Source organism: Panthera leo, chromosome A1, assembly GCF_018350215.1.
Source record: "Panthera leo isolate Ple1 chromosome A1, P.leo_Ple1_pat1.1, whole genome shotgun sequence".
In the NCBI taxonomy this organism is placed as follows: Eukaryota; Metazoa; Chordata; class Mammalia; order Carnivora; family Felidae; genus Panthera; species Panthera leo.
The window spans coordinates 125,239,763-125,263,483 of record NC_056679.1 but is presented as its reverse complement, the minus strand read 5'-3'; the positions used below and the strand labels follow the sequence as shown (position 1 = coordinate 125,263,483).

The following is a 23,721-nucleotide window of genomic DNA, read 5'->3' as shown; positions in this document are numbered from 1 at the left end:
GGTAGTGGGATCGAGCCCTGATTGGGCTGAGCGTGGAACCTGCTTAAAATTCTCTCTCTCCCTCTGCCCCTCTTCCCAGCTCACTCTCTCTCTCTCACTCTCTAAAATAAAGTTTATTTTTAAAAAATTTCGGGCACCTGGGTGGCTCAGTAGTTTGGTTGGGCGGCCAACTACAGCTCAAGTCATGATTTCGTGGTCTGTGTGTTCAAGCCCTGCATTGGGCCCTGTCCTGAGCACTCAGAACCTGGAGCCTGCGTCTGATTCTGTGTCTCCCTCTCTCTCTGCCCCTTCCCTGCTTGCTCTCTGTCTGTCTCTTTCTCTCTCAAAAATAATAAATAAATTTTTTTTTAAATAAATAAAAAAATAAATACATAAAATTTAATTATGCAGTGATCTGCAACAATTGAAGAATGTAATGAAATATTTGTGTAGGAAACCTTGAATCATTCAAAATTATATCCAAAGTCCCTTTTCTGTGTTCCCATTGTACAATCCTGTGCGTACCCCTTTGATTAATTATCTATCCATTCCTACTTCTACCTTGAGCCTTAAAGGGTGTGCAGGAACTTCCTTAGCATTTTTCCTACACTTATTACCCTAGATTCTTACTGCCAATTTTCTTACTTTTTTCTACCACTGAATTCAAAATATCCTTGAAAGCAGAAATTATATCTTTTCCTTCTTTATTCATAGCAATTAGCAAAGTTTCAGCCGCGATGTAAAGTCTCCAATATTTGTTCAATGTACCACCTCCCTACCTTTAGTCTTTGTTTTAGCCTCATACTAACTGCAGTTCTCAGAATTTCCCTTGTTCTTGAACATTCTATGCAAATATTATTCCCTTTAACTAGATTGCCTTTCTCTTCCCCACTCTCTGCTTTGCAAATTCTTATTTCTAATACCTGGAAACCTTGTTCAAATAACACTCAAGTAAACCACAATCAGGTAAAGCTCAGAACTTCCTTCTCTGGACTCTCACATGGATTTACACTCACTTGTATCACTATTTATTCTCCTGTGTGTCCCTCTTTCTAGATGGTGAGACCCTTATTCCATTCATTACCTGTCCCTAAAACAATGCTCAATCCATAGAAGGTCCTCAATAAATATAACTGGCAGACAGATGACTGAAGCATCCATACCCCACTCGGCTCCTGTTCCCATGCACCCACACAGCCTGACCTGTTTGAGGTCACTGCCTAGGTGCAGAGGTCCTCTCTTGTTCTCTGTTGACTACAGATTGTGGTCCTGCTATTACACTCTGGTGATTGACAGACAGTCTGAGTTGAGGCTCAACCACCTAACTTGGAAAAAATCGGAAACTCACAAAGGTTTTCTCTTTGGTATCATAAAAAAAAATACATTTGCATGCTACTCTTTCTGCCTAGCACGTTTCACAATTTTGTACTGATCCATTTAATGGGTCCCTCTCCTCACTGGATTTCGTAAGGCAAGAGCCCATACCTGTTTTGTTCCCTGTTGTGTCCCCAAAACCTGGCACAAAACTGGGCACAGGGTAAGTACTCCATAAATACTACCTGGTTGGAGGAAAGACTGGTTAATGAAAATAAAAACATTTTAAAAATAATTTTCTTAATTTTATTTATTTATTTATTTATTTATTTATTTATTTATGTAATCTCTATATCCAGCATGAGGCTTGAGCTCATGACCCTAAGATCAAGAGTTGCATGGTCTTTGTTTGTTTATTTATTTGTTTGAGAGAAAGCATGAGCAGGGGAGGGGAAAAGCAGAGAGAGAACGAGAGACAGAGAGAGAGAATATCCCAAGCAGGCTCCATGCTCTGCACAGAGCCAAAAGCACGGGGTTCCATCTCACCACCATGAGATCACGACCTGAGTCAATATCAAGAGCCATAAACTTAACCAACTGAGGCACCCCGGCACCCCATATATATGGTTTTGTGTCCATTTTTTATTTTGTATGTTCTAAAATTCCCCATATTTTAAAAAGTCTTCATTTTGTCTATATTCCATTTTAAAGACTAATGTAAGATTTGATTTCCTAATTTAAAACAGTTTATGCTAGTTGTATGATGTCTTTATTTTTAACACAATAAGGATGATTATATTTTTGATCAACTTTTCTGACCTTCTTACCATCAGAAAATACTCCTGATTCTATTAAGGTTTCCTCTGTGATTATAAATTTAAATTATCAAGATTTTCTCCCTTTTGATGAGAAAATTGACACTTCTTTGATTTTTCTTAATGTTTTACTTATTTAAAAAAAATTTTTTTATGTTTATTTATTTTTGACACAGAGAGAGAGACAGCATGAGCGGGAGAGGGGCAGATAGAGAAGGAGACACAGAATCCGAAACAGGCTCCAGGCTCTGAGCCGTCAGGACAGAGCCCGATGCGGGGCTCGAGCTCACAGACCGCGAGATCATGATCTGAGCAGAAGTCGGACGTTCAACTGACTGAGCCACCCAGGTGCCCCTGTTTTACTTATTTTTGAGAGAGAGAAACAGAGACAGAGACAGAGACAGAGCGTGATCAGGGGAGGGGCAGAGAGAGAGACACAGAATCAGAAGCAGGCTCCAGGCTCTGAGCTGTTAGCACAGAGCCTGATGCAGGGCTTGAACTCAAGTACCATGAGATCATGACCTGGACCGAAGTCAGACGCTTAACCAACTGAGCCACCCAGGTGCCCCAACACTTACTTCTTTTTTTTTTTTTTTTTAATTTACATCCAAATTAGTTAGCATATAGTGCAACAATGATTTCAGGAGTAGATTCCTTAATGCCCCTTACCCATTTAGCCCATACCCCCTCCCACAACCCCTCCAGTAACCCTCTGTTTGTTCTCCATATTTAAGAGTCTCTTATGTTTTGTCCCTCTCCCTGTTTTTATATCATATGAGGACTCTAAGAGTCAAAACAGATGAACATAAGGGAAAGGAAACAAAAATACTATAAAAACAGGGAGACAAAAATACAAACAAAATAATATAAAATAAGTCATATAATAATAAATAATATATTATATATAATTATATATAATATATTATTTATAAAAATACATAATATATATTACATAAATAACATGTTATTTATAAAATATAATAATAAATATAAAATTAAATAAATAAAACAAAAATAATATAAAAACAGGAAGCCCAACAGTTACTTCTTAAAGCAGATACGTACGTTGACAAATATTCCTCCAGGCTTCAGTTATGGGTGGCCCAGTTTCCCTTATTGGCATGTCCACTTCTGTGCTCCCCACTCTGTACCAGGAGGTGTGGAGGAACACCATTAGCATGAGCACAAATTACCAGCAAAAGTTTTAAAATGTTCTCTCCCAATATGTGACTTCCAAAACACAGCCTTCTCTTACACAGCTTTAACAGTTTTACACCTACAGCAGGAATATAAGCATGTAAATGGTTGTAGATGAGGTAAAAAAAACACATTTTACAGTTTTTAAAAAAGATTTGTGTTCGATTTCAATATGTTGTATCCTTTATCATTTCCGGAATGGAATACAAAAAACCCTGGAGGTGTAATTGCCCCTGTTGCCTCACCTTGTCATGAATTGTGTAATCTGAGGAGAAGCTGAATCCAGACTGGTTTACTTTGCTACCTTTTTATTCTAGGTACAATAAACATGTGGGACACTGCTTTGGAATATTCTCCATGGCCAGATTTCCTTCATATTTATTCTCTGAGGTTTCCAAGTTCATTTTTAGATAGCATCCTCCACTTTTGACTCTGAACACCCATTTTATGAAAGGAAATGCATCACGTACATCAGAAACTTTATTGAATCAGTCAGTAGCTTCCCAAGTGCAACTGAGTGGCAGCCCTTCCAAACCATTCTACTTAAATGCATTAATGCCTCCCATAACACTAAGTCTAATTACCTAATTGGCATATAGAGATATAGACAGAAACTAAATGACACAAAAGCCAATCAAACAATATCAGAGATGGAAGTAAAACCTGAAAATTTCTAGTTTTGATACTTTAGGAAGCCTTTAAGTTTTAGGAGTAGAGATCATAGATCACTCCAACTTTACTGAGACTAGTAACTGTGTTCACACTAACTGGCTTTTATTAAAATTCATAGGAATTAAAGTGGTGGGGCTCCTAGGTGGCTCAGTCGGTTGAGCATTGAGCATCTGACTTCAGCGCAGGTTGTAATCTCATGGTTCATGGATTCGAGCTCCACATCAGGCTCACTGCTGTCAGCGCGGAGCCCACTTTGGATCCTCTGTCCCCTCTTCTGCCCCTCCCCGGCTCATGTTCTGTCTCTCAAAAATAAATAAATATTAAAAATAATAGGGCAGCAGAGGTGGCTCAGTAGGTTAAGCATGCTACTTCAATTCAGGTCATGATCTCATGGTCCGTGAGTTTGAGCCCCGAGTCGGGCTCTGTGTTGACAGCTCAGAGCTTGGAACCTACTTAGAATTCTGTCTCCCTCTCTTTCTCTGCCCCTCCCCTGCTCACACTCTGTCTGTCTCTCTCTCCCCCCATCTCTCGCAAAAAACTAAACGTTAAAAAAAATTTTTTTAATAATATTAATAAATAAAATAATGGTTTATATCATGAGAGCATATTTGATTTTACTTTAACCTTTTTCTTCCTTTTAATTATGAAAATAACATACACTTAAAAATATTTGAATACTTAAAAAGTATATAAATTAGAAGTAAAGTCCAACTATACCTCTAGAGTGAAACTTTTGTGAAGTTTGTTGTGATCCTTCTAGATTTTTTCTTTTTTTAAAAATTTTTTAAATGTTTATTCATTTTTAAGAGAGAGTGTGAGTGGGGGAGGGACAGAGAGAAAGGGACACACAGAACTCAAAGCAGGCTCCAGGCTTGGCGCTGTCAGCACAGAGCTCCACGCAGGGTTTGAACTCACAAACCGCGAGAGTATGACCTGAGCTGAAGTCAGATGCTTAACTGACTAAACTACCCAGGCGCCCCATCCTTGTAGATTTTTTCTATACATAGAAACATATATTTAATAAAATTGATTTATATATACTATTCTGTAATTTGTTTTTCAACTTAATAATATATGGACATCTTTCCATGTCAGTATACTTGATACTTATTATTTTTAAGAATTATGTAATAATCCATTGAAAGAATTCACCTTATCTTATTTAACCAGTGTCTTCTGGAAAGACATTTAAATTGCATCTACTTTTTCCTCCTATAAACCATATAGTAATATTTCTGAATTTAGAGTGTGTTTGGAAAGGAAAAAGAAGTAAGTGGTAGAAAAATTATGATAAATGCCAGTGGGTAAGTCATTAAGCCAACGATGGTAGTTTTAAGGAAGATTTGGCAAAATAACATCATTTACTAGTATTTATGATGAACCAGGTCCCAGTTAGTTGTGATCCATGCTGCCATTTTCTTAATACTGCTACTATTTTTACTTTAATAGACTCAGATTAATCTTGATTCCACATAGTACTGGAAACATCCTGAGCTTTAGAGTTAGGCCTGGGCTTGAATCCTAGCGCAGGTCAGTTCAGATTTATTATACTAGGTGCTGTTGCTATGCTATTTATTGAGGGTATAGGAATGATTAGGACACAATCTGTCCGGGGTGCCTGGGAGGCTCAGTCTGTTAATCATCCAACTCTATTTTGGGTCAGGTCATGATCTCACAGTTTGTGAGTTCATGCCCTAAGTCGGGTGCCCTGCCCACTAGGGATTCCCTCTCTCCCTGTCTCTCTGCCCCTCTCACCCACCAAAAATAGATAAATAAAATACACACACACACACACACACACACACACACACACACCCCATCTGTCCTCCAGATTCTTACAGCCTGAGAGATGAAGCTGACATAATATCTATTTTGTTCGCTGCCTGTTCCTCCAGTGTCTAGAGCAGGACCTAGTAATAGTAACCACTCAATGTTATTTGTTGAGTGAATGAACTTTAAGACTGTGCCAAGTGCTGTTAGAGGCATGCATAGAGTGCTATGACATGTCTTTCCAAGAAGAAGCCTTAAAAACTGAGTCTGATGGGGGTGCCTAGTTGGCTTAGTCAGTAGTGCATATGATCTTTGGTATCAAGGTCTTAGGATCATGAGTTTGAGCCCCACATTGGGTGTGGAGAGTACTTTAAAAGAAAAAGAAAAAACTAAGTCTGATGAGTCAAACAGACTTCCAGGAGAAAAGGATGAAAATAAGCCAGAACACGGCATTTACAAAGATGCAAAGAGAAGCGACTGCCACCATACAGGGTGCTGGGAACCATGAGAGAGGGCTAGAAAACAACACAGAGACCATAATAAAAGGGCTTTGACCCTCTGCTACGAAGATCACATGTTTATTCTGAAGCGTTTGGAGAGTCTTTTACATTTTGTGCCCCTTTATCTGCAGTTCTGCTTTCCAAGGTTTCAGTTACTCACAGTAAACCAGGATCCGGAAGTAGAGGATCCTCTGATGTATCATCAGAAGGTCAGTAGTAGCCTAACTCCACGTCACAATGCCTGTGTCCTTCACCTCATTTCATCTCCTCACAGAGGCATTTTATCATCTCACATCACCACAAGAAGGGTAAGTACAGTACAATAAGATATTTTGAGAGAGATCACTTTCAAATAACTTTTTTTATATATACAGTTGACCCTTGAAAAACATTGGTTTGAACTGTGTAGTTCCACTTATACGTGAGGGTTTTTTTTTTTTTTTATATAAGTACAGTACAGTATTTTCTTTTCCTTATGATTCTCTTAACACTTTCTTTTCTCTAGCTTGCTTTATTGTAAGAATACAGTATGTAATAATACACAAAATATACATTAGTTGACTTTTCTCGGTAAGGTTCTGGTCAACGCTAAGCTATTAGCTAAATATTGGGGGAGTCAAAAGTTATATGCGAATTTTTGACTACGTGGTCAGCACCCCTAATCCTGTTGTTCAGGGACTAAGTATATTGTTATAATTGCTCTATTTTATTATGATTTATTGTTGTTAATCTCCTACGGTCACTAATTTATAAATTAAACTTAAAAAAATTAAACTTTATCATAGGTATGTATGTATAGGAAAAAAACATAAAGTGTGGTACTATCTGTGGTTTCAGGCATCCATGGAGTTGTTAGAACTTACTCCCTCTAGGTAAGGGGAGACTAATGTATTTTAAGTAAGAGAGAGTTATGATAAGATTCATACTTTACAAGGAGGCTGCTTGTGATCCTCTGAAAACATTAAGGAAATGAGACTCCAGGAAGAGAAAGAAGGTAAGAGGCTATTGCAGTAATCCAAATGAAAGGTGATGGTGGCTGAGACCAGCCTAACCATCTTTCAGTTTCTCCTACACATCATAATTATCCTCCATTTTGTTTCTAACACATACAATTGTGAGAAGGGTTATCACACAGACTGTTCCTTCTGGCTGGAACACATATGCTCCCCCATTTTCAACCACCAGTTCTTACAAGCTTTAAAGTCTTAGCCTAAATGTCACTTCCTTAGGTAGCCTTCTTTGATACCCTGATCCCTCCTTAGCACTGAACATAATTATAAATGATAAATTATTTAATTACAAATTAAGCGGTTATTTATATGGTTATTGTTTGGATATATGCCTCACCCACTGGACTCTAGATTTCATGAGAAATGTGTGAGTGAGTGGGGAGGGAGAGATGTGAAGAGATTCAAGAGTGGATACATAGAATGTTATGTTTAAATGTTTGTGAAGATAGAGCAAGAAAAAAAATCCAAGATTAAATGGAGTTTCCCATTTAAACCCTTGAGTTGATGCTGGTGGCATTCCTTGAGCTAGGAGACAGAGGCAGAGAAATAGGTTAAGTGGAAGACGTAATCATGAGTTCAGTTTGGGATATGTAGTGGGTACAAATCTTAAACCACAAAATCCAATGGGAAAGAAATACAACTTGGCGAAGTTTCCATAATAAGCTCTATATCCCATTGTGGGTTTTTTTTTTTTAAGTTTATTTATTTATTTTTGAGAGAGACAGACAGTGTAAGCAGGGTGGGGTGTGGGGCAGAGAGAAGAAGAGAGAGAATCCCAAGCAAGCTCCATGCTGTCAGCACAAACCTTGAAGCAATGCTCGAACTCATGAAACCGTGAGATCATGACCTGAGCCGAGATTAAGAGTAAACCACTTAATCAACTGAGCCATCCAGGCACCCCTATTAACTCCAGGCAGCATTGTTAACTTCAGTCATCTCCGGCACTCACTCATGACAACTAACGCTACTGTTATCTTAGAACTATTTTCTTTACTCTTGGAGTTACTTTGCATGTATTTTATTTGTGTCTTTTCCTCCTTGATTTTCTTTCCTTTTTCTTTCTAATTTTCTCTTTTTCCAAGCCGTAATGTTATTAAAGCAATGTTTGTTACTGCTGTTTGACATCACTATCAAGATTACAACAAAATAAATGTGTTTATAAATTAAAACATGAATGATTTTCACTAGAAATAAGGAGATGATTTTGAAGGGGAAAAATTTATTAAATATTGGAATGGATAACCAAGGAGTATAAGGGATTGCCATCTGGTAAATCCTCAAACTTGGAAGGAGTTTAAAGAGGACTGTTTTTGTAAAACAAAACAAAACATGTATATGTGTGTGTGTGTGTATGTATTCGTATATATATTCATATATAAGCAAATGTAAGCAAATAAATCCCTTTATTGTTTATTAGTTTGTGTTGGGTTTCTGTCCCTTTCTGTCCAAGGAGTACCTACAAATTCAGGGTCTTTGTCCTGTAAGGTGATTGATACTATGCAATGTTTTCTTTCATCCATGATATTCAAAGTCATCTGTGACAGATTTTCAGTTTCTGGTAAAGAAGCTGGCTACCTGAAACAACCAATGGGGTAAGCGTAACACTTCTGGTGTTTTTCTGTCCTTTGTATCGACACTATGGCTAGCCCAAAGAAAAATCAAATCCACTTATTCTATCTATAAATAAGTTTCCGTTTAAAGCAGGATCCCTTTTGTGGAAAATAAATTGAAAAGGAAACAATTTATCCTATCCAATTTTCCTCTATCATCCAGGGCAGAAGCTCTTTTCACTTCAACAGAATGAAAAGGGAATCTGAGAAAGATTCTGGGAAGTCTCCTTACAGTTAGTATTCTTTCCTACTGTGAAGGATGAATTCACCCAAACTTTTAGAAGTGCAGAATGAATAGGTAGTGAAGGAAGGTAATTTCCCACTTTGAGGGAAAGATGCTGGTGACTCAAAGAGTGAGAGAAAAGTAGAATTGCAATGAGAAAATAAAACTGGATGAGCAAGAAAACTAAAACAGGAAAATAACCTTACTCAGCATTTTCTTTGTGGTTCTTTTCTTTAACTTACATAAAGTGTACTTTCCAATGGCGTGGTCATTCTGCCATTAAACAAATAGATATAAAGCTCACTGTGACCTAGGCACCAGGTAAATGCTGAGGATGCAACAAAGAGTAAGATACCAATGAGTCCATCTATATTTGTATGAGTCAGAATTAGATTCTAGGAAGGAAAGAAAATGAATATCAAACACCCACTGTATTATTGTACTGAGGTTCTCCAAGCTCCCCAAACACCCTAGGCAATGGGCAAAAGGAGGAGGGTGCTTAGTCTATTCCTAAGGTAATGAAGAGGGCAGTTTGGAAGACAGGACACCTGACTCTGGTCTGAAAGTCTCAAGACTGTGATGGCCTGCTTTTCTGACAAAAGAGCTAAGCAAGCAGGCTGTGTTGGGAAAGGCCCGCATCCAAAGTTTGGTGGTATAGATGCATGAGCCATATATGGACTCAGATAAACAGGCTGGACTTACCCAAGAGGAACACTTGAAGGTTGTGGTTATGTCAGCGGAGAGGTAGATTATTGGAAACCCCTGGAAACTAGGGGTTTCCAGACAAAGACAGACAAAGCTAGACAAAGCTAGCTATCAAAGACAGACAAAGCTAGACGCGATAAAAATGGTAAGGACAAATTTTAATCAGTTATATAGTATCGCAACAGGGGAAAGAGTCCTGTGTGAACTGAACTCAATTTCAATTTGTACAGAAGTGACTGGCATTTTAAAGGGAGGATAAAGGAGGGGTACTTGGGTGGCTCAGTCGGTTAAGTGGCCGACTTCGGCTCTGGTCATGATCTCGCGGTCTGTGAGTTCGAGCCCCGCGTAGGGCTCTGTGCTGACAGCTCAGAGCCTGGAGCCTGTTTCAGATTCTGTGTCTCCCTCTCTCTGACCCTCCCCTGTTCATGCTCTGTCTCTCTCTGTCTCAAAAATAAATAAACGTTAAATAAAGGGAGGATAAAGGAAAAGGGAGAGGGGAGAGCAGGGGCTCCATACAATCAGGGAAATGAAAACTCCCAAAAAGTTTGGGGAGGGGGTGGGTTTCCTGTGTGTAACACATTTGAGCTTGTTAATTTGCCCTTATCAAAGTGAAGAGTTCTGCCTTTCCACAGAGAGTGGGAGACAGGGGTTCCATCTTTAAGTGTTGGCTAGAACACACAGTAAGTTCTTTTGGCAACATTGAGTTTTCTCTGGTAGGCACTTTAAGTGCTATTGTCATCCTAGGGATGTAGCTTTGGAATGTTAGCAATTGTCAGTGTTTGTTTAAGTTTTTATAGATCAAGATTGAAGCCTACTTTCTCCACCTCAGAGGCTCAGAGGATCCTGGCTGGAGTTTGGTCAAGGAGAAACTCTTTGTGAAAACCAGGAGCTAAGGAAGGCTGGTCACCTAGAGGAACCAGGGGGAGCCCACAAATACAGTTCTTAAGGTCAGAAATTCTCAAAGTGTTGGGCATCTTGGTGGCTCGGCCAGTTGAGCGTCTGATTTTATTTCAGCTCAGGTCATGATCTCACAGTTGCAAGATGGAGCCCCACATCCAGCTCTGCACTGACAGCATGTGCACACACTCTCTCAAAATAAATAAACTTAAAAAAAGAAAAAGAAATTCTCAAAGTGGTAAGGGTTTACTAAATCCCTGGAAAAGAGCTGTGTGGGAGAGAATCAACATTTGGAATGCATGCAATCTAGAGGACATCAGTACCAGATTAAACAATGAATGAAACAATGAAACAAGAGAAGGCAATGAAATTCAGGGCAGGAAAGTAGTAGGGAAGACACTGACCACACCCCTTTCCCCACCAAAGGTTTAAAACCTATAAGATTAAAGTTTGAGGGAAGGGAGAACTTGAATTGGTGACAGTTTGGAATATAGATGATCTGAAAGTGATGGTGAAAATACTATGGAATATGCCTAAGATTTTGTCCTGAGAAAGACAAGAACCATCCTAGAGAGAGGGTTTAAATGCCCAAGACTGAGCAGGAATAGAGTTGTTTTCTGTTTGCACCCTATCAAGTCTAGCTTATTTATTACACTATTTGCACATCCTCCTCCATTACTTCACCTTCAAAATATCCCCCGAAGAGTGACTCTATTTGCATATACGAAAGCACAGGGTGGTTATGCATGGATGGGAAGTTTTCTGGTGTCCATCATATTCTGAAAGGAGTCTATTGATCCCCAACTGAAAAGCTTATACTAGGCCACTGGGTCTCAACTCCACTTATCTATGTCCTTCTCCTTTTGTTAATCACAAATATTTTGTGTTGCCCCCTAAACAGTAATTTCTAGTAAAACACAATTCAGTGTGTAAATGCTTAGTTCCAGTTTCAGTGAAATGCATAATGGGATAGTCATATGTTTGTACTGTTAAAAAACAACAACAACAACAAAAAAATCAAAAACAAACAAAACAAAACAAAACAAAAAATAGGAAAAAACAACAATAAGAACACAGGCCCAAAATGGTATCATTTATCCTAAGTCCCACCTCACCAAGCAAACTTAACTTGATTAAATTTGACCCTCCCAGAAATGAAATCTTAAACGAATGGGGAGTCACCTGATCAGCACTAGTTAGGTAATCTGCCAGATAGATCCCTGCCATCCTGTAAGAGTAAGTAACCTTGCAATAACCAACCCCCTTTATTGTTTAACTTCCTGGTTCCTGCTCCCTTCTGCCCGTAAAAGTCTTCCATTTTCTACAGCTCCTTGGAGTGCCTACAGTTCAGAATGTTTCCTGATAAAAAGTTTCTCATGAAAGTATGATTTTCTTCCAGTTTACTCAGTAGTTGTATTTCTACAAAATTGGCTGTACATTAGAGTGGCATAGGAAATGGTTAATGTCAATCTTTTAGAAGTTAGATTGTCAAAATTTGGATTTACTAAATGCTATCTTTGTAACAATCAAAAGCACCCTCCCAGATTTCGGGGCACCCTCAGGGGATAGGCCTGCCATATTCAGTGTTGATGAACTGGGCAGGTCTGTGAAGGTCACCAACCCCACTTCTCCCTCAGGCCTCAGTTCCTACCCACCACTCCCTCCTGTCTTTCCTGGGGGGGGGGGGGGGGGGGGGGCGAATTCGTGGACAAAACAAATCTCTTTACAGTATTTTTCTTTTAGAAATGCTAAGGACTTAAGGAAATCACTAGATCTGATTACTTAATAAAGGGAAATCTTTTTTTTTTTTTTTTTTTTACCTCCCGGTGTTGCAGGATTTTTTTACCTCAATACCCAAGGTTTGTTGTCTCACTGCTTCAAAGAATGAAGAGGTGGACACAAAATGAGCAGCAGGCAAAAGTTTATTCGAGTATAAGATAAAATCAGAAAGTAAGAATAGTATGAAAGTTCTCTTTACAGAGAGGGGGCATTCGGAAGTGAATGCCAGTGACAATAGGCAAGGATTTTGTTTTATAAGGTTTTGATTTCACCCCCACCTCCTTCTCTCCTTCTCCCTTGTTTCTTCTCAGGTCCTACGTTCTCAGGTCCTACCCTTATTGGCCAGGTAACTCTAAATGCCTAGTCATTCCTTTTTGATTGGTTCCTTTCTATTACATGAGGGGTGGTCTATGGATGGGCCATATGTCTTATGGTCTACTATTTATTTATTTATTTATTTATTTATTTATTTATTTATACATACCACACAAAAAAACTTTTATTAACAATTTGAACAGCTATTGAGAAAACCAGAAATTCAGCAATTACTGAAACTGATAATTTCTAAACTTAAATTGGGACAAATGGCTAGAGTGGAGTACTACTTATTTTTAGTCAGGTCTTTTGTCAAATTCCTGAGAGGAGCCTGAGGGGTAGTAGGTGGTATCTGTTACAATCTTAAGAGGAACCTTATGCCTAAGGGGCTTTGCTGTGGTCAGAAGCTCCCAGCATTGTTCCAAAATAAGTGTTTTTCCCCACCCAGGGACCTCAGGTCCTAATCTTTCCCCTCTGCCTATTGAATCGTATCTTTTCCTATCATACCTGGGTGGACACAACTAAAAGGAAATCTTAATTGGATTTTGGATGCTTTACCACTCCCTTTTCACTTATATACTCATTGTTATAAATGAACGTTCTCTACCATTCCTTTATATGAATTTTGTTTTCAGAAGATTATCTCTCTACACTTGAGGACTCTCTTGTAGAACGTTACTAAATCCCTTTTGAAAGTTCACAAGTGTCCATTTTCAGTTCTCATGGATCTGTGTATTTTCCTGCGACCAGTTTCTCCTAATTCCCTAAGCAGTGGTCCCTTATCTCTTTCTTCAGGTCTTCTTTTTTTAAAATTTTTTTTTCAACGTTTTTTATTTATTTTTGGGACAGAGAGAGACAGAGCATGAACGGGGGAGGGGCAGAGAGAGAGGGAGACACAGAATCGGAAACAGGCTCCGAGCCATCAGCCCAGAGCCTGACGCGGGGCTCGAACTCACGGACCGCGAGATCGTGACCTGGCTGAAGTCGGACGCTTAACCGACTGCGCCACCCAGGCGCCCCTCTTCAGGTCTTCTAACCAATCCATCACTCCCCTGAAAAACTCAGTTTCTACCTTACTGAGGTAATTGAAAGTTATATAAAGTCCTTGCCTCTCTCACTTGCCAAAACAACTTTCTGTATGAGCCTACATCTTTAAGGAGAAAAAATAAGAGACCCAAGATAGAGTGCTAAATCAAAGAGTTTTTACCAATGAGCAGAGGAACCCCAATCCAGCTGAGTCTAGTCTCTAGGGGATGCAGTTTGAGGAAAGGGAAAATGGTGTCATATTTTAAAGCAAAAAACCACAAACTGTGTCCTTCCTGTATTAGGACAGTCTCTGTGAGCAAACACTGGGCGGGGCTGGAAGGGAGCCTCTGCATTTGTGGGGTTCCTGCCTCAGGAACATAACTTTCAGCAGCCTCAAACCATGGTCTGAGACCCCCTTCCTTCAGGTGAAATCTCCATGCCATTGGATCTATGTAGAAAGAGCCAGGAGCAAAATTTTAATCACCTAAGAAGTCTACCTGTGTCAGTAGAAATAAACAAACTGACAGAAATTCTACTGTATCTACAACTGATACAGTAGAGATAACTTTATTACTTAAAAGTTGGGTGAAGAAATAAATTTACAAAAAGAATTCTCCTGCCTGTAGACCCAAAGGAAAAGTAAAATTGTTTTATGAGAATCCACTCTCAGTATATAATGTGAATGGTCCTGCTAATTAGAATAACAAAGTTATGAAACATGTTCATATGGAATTAAAAATTTTATTTACGTAAATTACTACCATTGTGTTGTAATATTCTGATTGTCTTAAGATGTTACCCATCTGTCTGCCTCTGTGTCAAGTACCTCTTTATGCCCCCCAGCTTATTTTGAAGGGCCTGATAACACGTGTTCTCAAGAGCAATACTTCCTCTGCTTTCAGATGCCACCTCCTTAACCTTTATGAAATCTCTAGAAGATTGGTTAATTTTCCCTTTGCTAAGACATAGTAGTGACATTTTCAGAGAAATTACTTCCAGGCTGTTAAATTGTGGGTGATTGTCTTACCATTTTGTATTTTCCATACTTTGAATAATAAACATCTGGGTTTTTTCTTTTTTAACTTCAAGAGATGTTAAAAGTACAGACAAGTGCTGAGAAAAACATAATACCTGTGTTCCTATAACCTAGACCTCATCTATAATGTTTATAACTAACAAAGTAATACAAAGTTATTATATGTTGTAAGACGGATGCATGAGATTAAATACCTACATGACAGCTTCAAATCCAATTTGTGGGCTTTCAGCATGAGCTTCATCTCTTTGCACTGCTGATTTTTTTTTTCATTTATTCTGATTATGAATAAAGTAAAACATTCTCTTATAGAATGTAAAGAGGCAGACTGGTGGTGGAATCCCAAAAGAGAGGTCATTACTAAATGTGTAAAACGTGAGATAGTTTTTTCTCAAGCTCTAGAGAGAGTAAAAATCACAGGTGAGGAATAATTTAAAAGGGTGAAGATGCACTTGCTCTGGAAATAATGATGGAGCTTCTCTGTGTCAAATACTCAAGTACTCATTTAACCTTGACAACAATGTCACAGGATATCATTTCATTATTGTTCTGTTATGGAAGAGGAAACTGATACAGCAAGTATAAGTGGCTTGCTTACAGTTACACAACTGTTAGGTGGTGGCACTGGGAATATTAACCAAGACAGCCTAACTCCAGGGTCTATGTGTTTAACCTCTATCTTCTCTGGACCTCCCACAGGTAAAAATGCTAGAACCTCAAGTTCTAAATCAGGTCCACCTTTCTCCCAGTAGAACCTAAGAAGTATATCAGTTATATATCGCGTCTTAAAAGAAAATGCCAAAACTCGGTTTTCAACAACAATAATCTATTTAGCTCCCAGGTCTGTAATATTGAATGGGGTTCAGCAAGGGAACTCATCTCTGATCCATCAGTGTCAAGTGAAGCAGCAAGATCCACTTCCCATTTAGCTCACCTTCATTGCTGGTTAGTTGGTGGTGACTGATACTGAGAACTCAGCCAGGTATGAAAACGGGGGAGAGGGACATGATTCCTTTGTGTGTAGGTATTTTCACAATCTGCTTCAAGTTTCTCGGGGCATAATGGATGGGTTTCAAGGGCCAGCAACCAAAAGGGACAGGAAGTGGAGTCTGCCAGTGTTTTAAGGCCTGGAGCTAGAACCTGTCATGGCATCACTTCTGCTATATTCTATTGGTCAAACACAGAGCCCAGATTCGGGGGAGGGGACATATACTCTGCCTCTCAATGGGAGAAGCACCAAAGCATTTGGGACCATGTTTTAAAAACTTCTGTGCCTGTTAGATTTCATCTCCAAGTCTGGATAGCTGGTTCCCCTCAGCTTTTGATGACCCTGAGGCTCTCAGTGAAATGAGCTGACTTCAGGCCCTGTTGTAGACTGCATACTGAAGTTACCCTTCTCACCAACACCCTGGAAGACCTAGCAAGTAACACCCCACTCTAGGACGGAAAAAGATCCACCCAACCCCATGCTCCACCTGTGGTGTCAGTGGTATCAGACCTCAAACCTTAGATCAGGCCTCCCACCATTTACAACAGTCCTCGTGTTGTGCGACTTTTCTGAACTGCTGTTTTAATTTCTGTAAGTGTCCCACTTGGAGATATCTTGGTAAGCCTGGGTCAGATGGTACTGAAAGAAACAGCACACAGGACAACCGTCAAAATCAGACTGCTCTGCTGACCCTTCCTACCTCAAATCTGACTATGCTCTCTGACTCTCCTACTTAGAATGAGCTTTTTTGGCAGTAGGGACCCTCAGTCTAGGAGGTTAAGAGGGACTCTTAGGTGCCCACCCCATCTCCTTATTTTTCTCATTTCTCTGTTCTTCCCACAGTACATCTATTTTTGAAAGCTTCAGTTCTAGGCGACAAAGGCTACATGATTTTTTAGACCTGGTATAAAATGAAAAGTCAGTTCCCTTGTTCAAATGCCAGGGAAAAAGCTCCCTTAAAGGCTCTAAAATATAATGTTTATTTTTATTTATTTATTTATTTATTTATTTATTTATTTATTTATTTATTTATTTTGAGAGAGAGAGAGAGAGAGAGCAAGCATGATCAGGGGAGGGGCAGAAAGAGAGGGAGACACAGAATCCAAAACAGGCTCCAGCCCCTGAGCTGTCAGCACAGAGCCCGACATGGGGCTTGAACTCACAAGCCATGACCTGAGCTGAAGTCGGACGCTTAACTGACTGAGCCACCCAGGCACCCCTAAAAGGCACCAAAATATAAAGTTTTCATTATCTCCTACAGTTTCTCCCCTGCCTTGTTATGGTATTTTGTTGTTCTAAGTAAGAAAAATTAAAGTAAGCATGAATTTTACCATTATTTATATAGTATGCAATGTCAGTTTTAAATGCAAATGTTAGAGCATTTAACTTGCATGCGTAGTTACCAAAATTGCACAATTTATATTTCATAGTTTGTATTTGTGTATATATACTTTGTTCTTACCAGAACCGTGAAACACTGTATAAAACTAACTCATCTGTTTTTATTTCACTTCCTTTTTATAATGCTATAATTTTATTTATTTATTTATTTATTTATTTATTTATTTATTTATTTAATAATGCTATAATTTAAACCCAGATTCATTTATTCTTTTCCAAAGAGAAATTAGAGCATAAATGTAAATAAGAGATCCAAATGACTACTTCCCCAGGCATAGGGTCTCTTCTGGGACGATAGAAATGTCTTGAAACTAGAAAGAGATGGTGGCTGCATGACTATTTCACTTCTTGACATGCATCCGTTGTACCACTACATCTTACTTTCAGCTTTCTGATGAGTAAGGAATGACTTAAAGGGGGAAAAAATGAGTTGCCCTTTATTTCCCTTTACTTTTATGGCATTATGTTCACATAGCTCATATAAGAGATTAGCAAAGGTAAGAAAGGATATGGCAAGGTATCTAGATGGTTTGTGCTTCTTAGAACACCAGTGCTTTTTTTACTGTTTTGGAAACAAGTTCTGGTGGAAGAAGATTAACATGGCCCTGGTGACTGTCAGAACCTCCCACTTTACTCAGTCATAGATGTACTATACTATCTAGTACTTGGTTTGAGTCACAGGGAACTCCCAGACATTGTAGATGGGAGAAATTCTGTGCCCATGGGCATCACAAATGATAAGCGCAAATGGACAGACAGGAACAGCAGACACACACATTGTGTGTATCTCTTCTGTTTCTGCACTGGCTTCATTGTTCCATTGAAGCTCACTTGCAAAACAGAAGTTCAAACATAGAATTTTTAACAGTTTTAAGAGAGTAACAGGAGAACATTAACTACATACAGGACATTTCTGAACAGGGAACCCTGCATTACTTTCTTAAGTTGTGCATCCCTGAAGTCCACCTTGGTCCCAGGGCCAAAATTCAACCCTCTCAGTATGTTTACCAGGTCCTGAGCAAAGACAGAGCCTGGAAAATTATTGTAATATTGGGACCTAATTTGCAATTAAAATAAAAAAATTTTTTAAAGTTTATTTTGTGAAAGAGAGTGTGCATGTGTGCATGCATGCAAGCAGGGGAGAGGTGAGAGAGAGAGAGAGAGAGAGAGAGAGAGAGAGAGAGAGAGAGAGTGAGAACCCACAACAGGCTCCATGCTGAGATCAGCACAAAGCCCAACAAGGGGCTTGATCCCATAACTGTGAGATCATCCCCAAGCTGAAATCAAGACTTAGATGTTCAACCAATTGAGCCACCCAGGTGCCCCTAAAATAAATTTTTTTAAGTTATTCTATTTTTTTTTTAGTTTATTTATTTTGAGACCCAGGGAGAGTGCAAGCAGGGGAGGGGCAGAGAAAGAGGGGGACAAAGGATCTAAAGTGGGATCTGTGCTGACAGCAGAGAGCCCGATGTGGGGCTTCAACTCAACAGCCATGAGATCATGACCTGAGCCCAAGTCAGGTGCTTAACCAACTGAACCACCCAGGTATCCCCAAAATTATTTTACTATTAAATTAGATGGGATATTTAATGACATTATGGGTTGCAGTTAGACATTCTCTAACTGGAAGCTCTCTTCCCTAGCCCTGTTACTGTTTGATTTCTGATTTCCTTTTCTTTGTCCATTCTCTTTCATTTAAACTGATATATAATTGACATTTAGCAATGCACAAATCTTAAGTGGGTAGCTCAATGACTTTTTACCTATGTATACACCCATTAACCACTACCTAGGCATGATATGGAATATTGCTTTCACCACTGTAAGTTCTCTTGTACCCATTCCCAATCAGTAACCACCAGCCCCCCACCAGGCGTTGCCATTATTCTGATTTCTGCTATCCTAGGACTTCTTAAAAATGGAGTCAAAGAGTGTGTATTCTTTTATGTCTGCCCTACATCATGTTTCTGAGATTCATGTATACTGTTGCTGGTATTCTATTAGATGAATATATCCAAATTTATTTATTCATTCAAGTGTTAATGGATATTTGAGTTGTTTCTACTTTGGAGCTATTATAAATTAAGCTACTGTGAACACTCTTATACAGGTTTTTATGTGGACATTTGTTTTTATTTCTTTTGGATAAATACTTAAGAGTGGAAATGGTGGGTTATAGAGTGGCATATAGTTTAGTAGAAATTGCCACAGTTTGGCAAAGTAATTATATATTTTCACACTTCCATTAGCAGTGTATGCTAATCTTTAGTTTTTTCGCTTCCTCCTTTTTTTCTTTTTATTTTGCCCTTTTGCTTCCTCATAATCATTTCCATACAATTGAGAAGAGAGCTCTTAATTTAGGAACAAACTGTGTTCATAGCCAGAATATAGAAACAATTGAAAGTCTGAAGGTCCTAAGCAATTTAATTCTAGTAATATTTCAAAGAAAAGATATGGCTACTTGTGTCTATGCATGTGTGTGTTGAGGGAATGTGTGTTCTTAGATAATTCATGGGGCAAACTGGAAAATGGGAACTTTAGGAACATAAAGCATATTCCCTTACTCTGTATATTTCAATTTAATCTTTAAAAATTAGCTGTCTCAGAATAGTGTAAGAGATTAACTGTTTTTATTTTATTTTATTTTTTTATTTTATTTAAAAAAATTTTTTTTTCAACGTTTTTTATTTATTTTTGGGACAGAGAGAGACAGAGCATGAACAGGGAGGGGCAAAGAGAGAGAGAGGCACAGAATCGGAAACAGGCTCCAGGCTCCGAGCCATCAGCCCAGAGCCTGACGCGGGGCTCGAACTCACGGACTGCGAGATCGTGACCTGGCTGAAGTCGGACGCTTAACCGACTACGCCACCCAGGCACCCCGAGATTAACTGTTTTTAGAATTTTTTTAAGTTTATTTATTTTGAGAGAGAGAGCACACACACGCAGGGGAGGGTTAGAGAGAAAGGGAGACAGAGAATCCCAAGCAGGCTCTGTGCTGTTAGCGCAGAGCCCAACACAGGGCTCAAACTCATGAACTGTGAGATCATGACCTGAGCTGAAGTCAGATGCTTAACCAACTGAGCCACTAAGGTGCCCCAAGGGATGATTTTTTTTTTTTTAACTTTGAGATATTTGTTAATGGCTATTATGTCCAACCTAGATGGAAAAGATAATTTAACAGATAGTGCAAGATAAGGTTATCTATTTTTTCTTCTTTAAAAAAATGTTTATTTATTTATTTTGAGAGAGAAAAAGTGCCAGTTGGGGAGAGGGCAGACAAGAGGGTGAGACAGAATCTCAAGCAGGCTCCCCACTCAGTGTGGAGCCCAGGTGCAAGGCTCCAACTCAGGATGGTGAGATCATGACCTGAGCTGAAATCAAGAGTCAGACACTTAAGGGACTGAGCCACCCAGGTACTCCATTGTTATCTACTTTTATTGAATTCATTAATGCTTTACTATCTGAGAGGCCTCAGCATTTCTTTGTTTTTTCTTCCACAAAATCTTCCTTGTTGATAAAAGAGCTACCACATTTAAGAAATTAAAAAAACAAGTACATGTATAAAACAACATTGCTGAGATTCTGTGGAAACAGAAGAGAGTCAAAGACTTACAGCTGTGATTACCTCACCTATCCCAGCTCAAAGGGAAGCTGGGACTTACAGGGTTGCTGCTGGTCAGTAGTAGTGAGTGACTTAGGGACCTGATCCCAGAAGAGGGCAGCCAAGAGCTGCCTTAACTACTATGGAGAGACCCAGCTGAGACCTGCAAGAGTGATTATGAAAGTGTTCCTTGTCCATTGTGGAAATTCCCAGAGACATATAGGACTACTTTGGGGCCTGCTGAGCTCAAACTTGACTAGACAAGGAATAGAGTTAGTAGAGGAAGTTAAGAACCCAGCTAAGGTACCCTAGAGTGAGATTAAGAAAAAGCAGAAAGTTGCTGTCATGTGTCAAAGTCAGAGACAAGAGAGAGAGAGATGCAAGATCAAGATCCATAAAAGGAACTGTTGGCTGGCAAGTTTTTTCTATTTTTCAGAAATATCTTTCTTTTTAAAATATTTGTGTTCTTACGATACGAAATTGCAACAAAAGCTTGTTCTAATAATGAGTTAAGGGGCCCTTACAGGGCTAGAAGCCAGAAGGAAGTTGTGATATACCACTGTGTCAGGACTTATGCTGCCTTTGAAGTATTTTGGGGAGTAAGGGCTAATGCTTAAACTCTCTCCAGATGTTAGCTGAGGTCTCGTATGTTATGAGATCAAACAGGATTGGCTTGAATCCTCACTACTTACTATGGGAACCTTCCCTAAGGTTTCTGTGCATCGCTGGGAGAGACAGGCAGGTGTTGGGTATTATGTTCTTATGGTCACCATTATATATCTATTATATATCTAAAGCATAGCATTTAGAACAAATTCTGGCACATTTTACAAGTGGTAATTATTTCTCCATCTTCATTCTTTTTCCTTTTCTCTTTTCCTTACACCTCCTTCTCCTTGTTATTATTATGACTTCTGGCTCTGAGTTCCTGCTTCTACTGAACATGGTCAGTTCATGGATTGTCTCACTATTTCTTACCCAGGTTGTCCCATTCGGCACCATGTGAATCAGTTGGTCATTTCCATTCCCTTTCTCAACTGATACATGCTCATAACACCACCACCCCCTATCCCCTCAACACACACAGATGTGTGTATCTGATAGCATGAAACACTTTTGTTTTTATCAGAATTTAGTGAAAATTTGGGAGACAACTGGGGTATGAATACTTATAGCTCAACAGTGTGAACTCATTCCATTTTAAGATTGAGAACTTCTTTTTTTTTTAATGGCTACACTAATGCTTCAACAAAGCTCAATTTTATTTTTTTAATTATTTTTAAGTAAGCTGTATCCCAAGTTGGGGCTTGAACTTACAACCCTGAGATCAAGAGTCACATGCTCCACCAACTGAGCCAGCCAGGTGTCCCAAAAACTGGTCACTTTTTCTTCTTTTTTTTTAATATATTATTCTATTTTTTTTATAAAAAATTTTTAATGTTTATTTATTTTTGAGAGAGAAAAACAGAGCATGAGTGGGGGAGAGGTAGAGAGAGACACACAGATTCTGAAACAGGCCCCAGGCTCTGAGCTATCAGCACAGAGCCTGATGCAGGGCTTGAACTTGGGAACAGCAAGATCATGACCTGAGCTGAAGTCAGATGCTTAACTGACGCAACCACACAGGTGCCCTATTTTTTATTTTTTTAAAGTTTATTTATTTATTTTGAGAGACAGCACACGAGCAGGGGAAGGACAGAGACAGAGAAAGGAGAGAATCCCAAGCAGATTCTCCACTGTCAGTGCAGAGCCCATTGCGGGGCTTGATTTCATGAACCATGAGATCATGACCTGAGTTGAAATTAAGAGTTGGATGCTTAACCAACTGAGCCACCCAGGCGCCCTGAAAACCGGGCACTTCTTAAAAGTCCTTTTCTCAGGTATCAGTCTACTCAGTTCCCATCCATATAGAGGTTCAGCCATACACTAGCTAGCTTGTTTCTCTTCCTCTCTCCTGAGTATCTTATCTCATTAGCACCTTCTCCTTCCTGGACTCTAGCCCCCAATGCAAATTCTTGTTCTTTATGCAGTGCACAGCAGCTCTCACTGGTGTCTGCTTCCAAGCTAAAGTCCAGACACACTTTGCATATCCCAACCTATCCAAATGTTCAGCAGAACAAAAAAACTTTTTATTTGCCATGTTCCATTCTCCTGCTAAGGACATTCTGGGTGTAAATTTCATTTTCTACTTCTTCTTTGCACAAGGCAGGAAAAGTGAGGGAGATTTAGCAGGAAGCTACCTGGAATAAGACAAAGTGGTACAGAAGTAACACATCCTAGGGAAGAGATTAATGTTTGCAGAACAAGTATCTGCAGGAACATGGCATGGCAGTCTGGCAACCCAAAACCTAGGGAATTCAGTTAGTAGGTAATAGGCATACTAAAAATTTTATCCAAAATAAGTCAGGGGTTCCTGGGTGGGTCAGTTGGTTAAACATAAAACTTCGGCTCAGGTCATGATATCATGGTTCATGGATTCAGCCCCATGTTGGGCTCTGTGCTGACAGTTCACAGCCTGGAGCTTGCTTTGGATCCTGTGTCTCCCTCTCTCTCACTGCCCCTCCCCTGTTCACACTCTGTCTCTGTCTCTCTCAAAAATATTAAATAAACATTAAAAAATTTAAAAAAAAACAACAAAATAAATCAAGTCAGTGGGAGTATAGAAATGAGTCCTCCCCCACCTCCAGAAAAATGGGTCTGGTAGGTAAGATAGCCAACCAACTCCATGCAATTACTAGGGGAGCTGATAAAGCTCACCCATATTCCTGAAGAATATGGGGCCTCAAGGAGTATGAAAGAAATCCCCAAAACTGAAAAGTTTGTGTGAAAAGGATTTGAATAAACATCCTAGCTGCTTGATATGGACTTGAAGACCCTCTGGTG

At 39.2% G+C, this 23,721-nt stretch overlaps 1 protein-coding gene across 3 annotated transcripts in view; it reads left to right on the top strand.

Moving 5' to 3' along the window:
• Positions 1–23,721, top strand: part of MIER3 (MIER family member 3) — a 195,526-nt gene that overhangs the window by 3,963 nt on the left and 167,842 nt on the right. For 2 of the 3 annotated variants that reach the window (XM_042939328.1, XM_042939320.1), the window contains exons 2-4: positions 6,379–6,555; positions 10,584–10,742; positions 15,683–15,830. The gene's annotated coding sequence lies outside the window, so the exon portion shown is untranslated. The remainder of the gene's footprint in view (positions 1–6,378; positions 6,556–10,583; positions 10,743–15,682; positions 15,831–23,721) is intronic. The other variant, XM_042939349.1, reaches the window with a different exon arrangement.